Source organism: Cebus imitator, unplaced genomic scaffold (genome assembly GCF_001604975.1).
Source record: "Cebus imitator isolate Cc_AM_T3 unplaced genomic scaffold, Cebus_imitator-1.0 Scaffold72, whole genome shotgun sequence".
Taxonomy (NCBI): Eukaryota; Metazoa; Chordata; class Mammalia; order Primates; family Cebidae; genus Cebus; species Cebus imitator.
Genome location: NW_016107387.1, coordinates 4,639,851 through 4,645,062, shown reverse-complemented (window position 1 = coordinate 4,645,062; position 5,212 = coordinate 4,639,851). Strand labels below are relative to the sequence as shown.

The 5,212-nt window shown below is 37.3% G+C and overlaps 1 protein-coding gene across 4 annotated transcripts in view; it reads left to right on the top strand.

Annotated features, from left to right (window-relative positions):
• CFAP52 (cilia and flagella associated protein 52) overlaps nt 1-5,212 on the top strand; it is a 67,011-nt gene that overhangs the window by 42,729 nt on the left and 19,070 nt on the right. The window lies entirely within an intron of this gene.

Sequence of the window (5,212 nt, the reverse complement as noted above, 5' to 3'; positions counted from 1 at the left end):
GATCTCTTGACCTCGTGATCCACCCGCCTCGGCCTCCCAAAGTGCTGGGATTACAGGCGTGAGCCACTGCGCCCGGCTTCTATTGACATTTTTATTAAAGTGTTCCTCTTTGTCTCTAGCAATTCTCTTTGATTTGAATTGTCTTTGTATAATTTTAATGTACTCATTAAAGCTTTCTTAGGCTTACTCTTAGCATGATATATCTTTTTTTAATCCTTTTATTTTTCCATGTGTCTTTGTATTTAAAGTACACCTCGCTGGGCACAGTGGCTCATGCCTATAATCCCAGCACTTTGGGAGGCCAAGGTGGGTGGATCATCTGAGTTCAGGAGTTCGAGACCAGCCTAGCCAAGTGGTGAAATCCTGTCTCTACTATAAATATAAAATTAGCCAGATGTGGTGGTGAGCGCCTGTAGTCCCAGCTACTCAGGAGGCTGAGGCAGGAAAATCACTTGAACCTGGGAGGTGTAGGTTACAGTGAACTGAGATTGTATCATTGCACTCCAGCTTGGGCAACAAGAGTGAAACTCCATCTCTAAATAAATAAATAAATAAATAAAATAAGAAGTACATCTCTTGAAACAGCATATACTTGGTTTTTACTTTTCTATCCAGTCTGAAAATCTCTGCTTTTATTTGGGATGTTTAATTTATTTACATTTGATGTAATCTTTCATATCTTTGTATTAAATCTTCATATAAACTCCATCAATGCAATATTATAATTTTTGCTTTAAAGAATCATAAACATTTTCAAGAAATTAAGGGAAGAAAAATTTTTTAATGTCTCTGTGCTTACTTACATATTTGATTATTTCTGATGGTCTTCATTCTTTCTTATATATAAGTTTCCATCTGTTTCCTCCAACCTAAAGAACTTTGTTCAGCATTTTTTTTTTTTTTTTTTGAGACAGGGTTTCACTCTGTTGCCCAGGATGGAGAGGAGTGGCTACTCACAGGCATGATCATGGCACACTGCAGCCTACACTCCTGGTCTCAAGTGATCCTCCTTCCTCCTGAAGAGCTGGGACTACAGGTGCATGCCATTTTGCCTAGCTCATTTAACATCTTTTTAAGAGTATAAGCCTCTGGTGAAGAATTATCTCAGTTTTTGTTTATCTGGAAACTTTCTTTAGCCTTTATTTGTGAAGAAAGTTTCACTGGTTATAAAATTCTTGCCTGATTGTTTTCTATTTATTCATTAGTTTGAATACATCATTCAAGACTTTCTAAGAAGTCATTCTGTATTCTTGTGATTTTCCTCTTTGTAATACATCATTTTTCTGTTTACTTTTCAAGATTTTTTCTTTGCTTTTGTCTTTCTTCAGTTTGACTGTGATCTGTTTTTCTCTTTTTGTTTATCCTTCTTAGGGTTTATTAAACTTTTTGAATCTATAAGCTGATATTTTCCACCAAATTGAGAAGTTTTTCAGCCATTGTTCCTTAAGAATTTTTACTTTTTCTTATTTGTGTTCTCCTGAGATTCAAATTATCTGTGTTTAGTAATTTGAGATTTTCCCACAGACCTTTAGGCTGTTCATTTTTCTTCAATCTTTTTTTCTCTCTCTCTTTTAAAATTATGTAATCTCTATTAAATCTACCTTCCAGTTTACAGATTTTTTACTATCACCAATTTGTCATTGAGCCCACCTAGTAAATTTATTTTAGTTATTGTACTTCTTACCTGTAGAAAAATATATAAATTCTATAAGGTATGTAATTATAATATCACATATATAGTTTCTAGTTCTCTATTCAGATTACCTATCTGTTCACTTATTGATATGATAGTTTGTTTTAATATTTTGAATGTATTTTTAAATAGCTGCTTTAAAGTTTTTGTCTGCTAATCTAATACCTGGGTCTACTTGGAGTCTGTTGCTTCTAACTGCCTTTTTTCTGAGTTGCATTTTCCTACTTCTTTGCATGTTTGATAATTTTTCATTGAAAACTCAATATTATATAGAATACACTATAGCAACTATGTTCTCTGAGGATTGTTGGCATGGACTCAAACTGCAAATTTTGCCTTCCCGTAGTATGCATTAGCTGATATTCTTGTGACTTCCCACTGCTGCTTTTTTAGCCTGGACTTTGGTTATTCTGTGGGCTTGCATTATTTGGCAGTCACCCAAAGGTTTATGCAGAGATAAAGCTTATCTTTCCATGATTTTCTTTATTTTAGTGACTTCTCCCTATTTTCCAAATATTCTGCTAACCTGAAGCTCTGACACTTGAAGCCTGCAAGGTTCAGCTTCCTGCCATCCAAGCTGAGCTCAGTTGGGGAATATATTCAGTTAAAAAAGCAGACTAGCAAAAAACAATTAAAAAAACTTATCAGACTGACCCTGTGTAGCTGTCTTTAAAAGTAGAATGCTTAAAAAAAAAAAAAAATCAATTAAAAAAACAAACAAACAGTAGAATCCTCCCTGGCCTCTGCCTACTTGTTCTTCCTCTTGGTATTTCCCTTATACATGTATAATTTAGCTCTTCAGCAGAGATGTGGGCAGTGTTTATAATCAGAATTTACGTCTTATTCTTGTGGTTCCCTTGCCACTAGAATATCCCCCCTTTAAATTCCGACTGATTTTCTAGCTCTTAACTTGTTTTCTCTAGCATTGTTAGCTGGTAAGGCTATGGTTTTTCTGCCACCTTTTTCTACAGCCACCATAGCTGTAGGAGTTGGAGGCTCCCACATGTGAGAAAGCCACATGCTAACAATTCTTAACCCTTTCCAGAGGCATTCTAGAAGAGCAAACTGTTTTTGATTTCTATCTACTTTTAGAGGTTTTTAGTGTCATTAGGATTTTTGTGATTATTGTTAATTCATCCAGTTTTTCTAATTGTTATTTGTGAGAAAATCTGTGTAACCAGTTCAGTGTTCCATCCTTATAAGTTGTACTCTGCTTATGCTTTTGAGCTCATTTTTTTCTCTACAGGTCTTATCTGGCTGATTTCTATGTATCCTCAATGCTTCTGGCTTATGTGATGATACTCTTTCCTGCTTTCTTGTATTGTTAAGGGGAAAATTATGTACATCTATAATTATATCTTTATCTATAAATATCTTCATTTCATGAGGTTTTAGGTGGGAGAGAGCACATGGGCCTGGTACCTCATCATGATCCAATCAGTTGGGTTCTTTCTAGAACTTAACTGCTTAGGCCCTAAACTAAGAACAGTCTACCACTTGAATGGTTCATTTTTAACTAGGCTTGGTGTCAAGGAAGTGGATAGGCCTTCAAGGGTAGAGAGTTTGGAAGAAAGTTGATCTTTCTCTTTCTTTTCTTTTCTTTCTTTCCTTCCTTCCTCCCTCCCTCCTTCCCTTCTTCTTCTTCTCCTCTCTCTATTTCTTTCTTTTTTGAGATGGAGTTTTGTTCCTGGAGTGCAATGGCATGATCTTGGCTCAATGCAACCTCTGCCTCCCGGGTTCAAGCGATCCTCCTGCCTCAGCCTCCCCAGTAGCTGGGACTACAGGCACACATCACCATGCCCAGCTAATTTTTGTATTTTTAGTAGAGACAGGGTTTTGCCATGCTGGCCAGGCTGATCTCAAACTCCTGACCTCAGGTGATCCACTTACATTGGCCTTCCCAAAATGCTGGGATTACAGGTGTGAGCCACCTTGGCTGGCCTGGAAAGTTCTTTAGGGGGCATTCATTTCATATTTGATTTTCAAGAATGGTTCATGAGTACACCTGTTTAAATGCTTACTTCCCTCAGAGGAGGAGCTCATTCACTGAAGGCATTATCTAATATAAAAATCTCTAATTTTAAATAAATATTCACATTCTAATGTTGACTTGGTTTGATTTATGTTAATCAAGACTGTCTGGCAAGAAGCCCCATCACATCTGCTGTCTCATTCCAGCACTTACTCCTTCTAACCAACTAGTCCATCCTCATGATCTTAACACTGAGCCCCAACATTAAATGTGTGGAAGGGATCCACTTATTTTTCTCTTTTAATTTCGGGAGTAGGTCTTAAAATAAGAGAAAAGGACTTTTTTTTTGGCAATGTGTTTATGAAAAAATGTAGACATTGCTTGAGATGTACTGAAATCTAAAAATTAGCTTCAGTCTCCACAGAGACAAGCTGGAAATTTATACTTATAAACCAAATGGTCCTTATTGGACCCAAGGATTACTCCTTCTTCTTATTCAAATTGGAATAATCTGTAATCTTTTGACATGTTGGTAATTTACATTGTATTTACAGGTTGCCTTTTTTTTTTTTTTTTTTAACCTGACAGACCAAAGAAGGGTTTTGGGTTATCTGCAAACATGAATTCTGATACCACTGTCCTTTTCTTTTTAAAAATGTTAATAAGATTGTCTACTTGGCTGGGCATGGTGGCTCAAGCCTGTAATGCCAGCACTTTGGGAGGCTAAGGCGGGTGGGTCACCTGAGGTCAGGAGTTTGAGACTAGTCTGGCCAACATGGTGAAACCCTGTCTCTACTAAAAATACAAAAAATTAGCTGGGTGCGGTGGTGCATGCCTGTAGTCCCAGCTACTTGGGAGGCTGAAGCAGGAGAATCACTTGAACACTGAAGGTAGAGGTTGCAGTGAGCCGAGTTCAGACCATTGCACTCCAGTCTGGGCAACAGAGCTAGACTCCACCTCAAAAATAAAAAAAGAAATAAAAATTTAGAAAAAGATTGTCTACTTTGCAGGGAAGAGTTTGTTTATTCTCTTTTCATACAAGTACTCCAAGGGTGTATTTGTCTCAAGAAACGTTGTGGGTGTCTACTGATCCCCAAACGCAAGTAATATACATTAAATATGTACAGCTTTTTGTTTGTCAATCACACCTCAATAAAGTGTTTTTATCTTATTTCATTTTTTTAAAGACAAGTTCTCTTGTCTTACTCTGTCATCCAGGCTGGAGTGCAGTGGCACAATCATAGGTCAATGCAGTCTCCAACCCCTGGGCTCAAGAGATCTTCCTTCCTCAGCCTCCCAAGAAACTAGGACCACAGGCATGCATCACTACACCCAGCTAATTTTTATATATTTTTATTTTTTGTGGAGGCAGGGTCTCATTATGCTGCCCAGGCTGGTCTTGAACTCCTAGTGTCAAGTGACCCTCCCTCCTTGGCCTCCCAAAGTGCTGGGATTGTAGGTGTGAGCCACCACATTGGGTCTTAATAGTTTTTTTTTTGCTTGTTTTTTTTTGTTTTGTTTTTTTGTTTTTTTTGAGATGGAGTTTC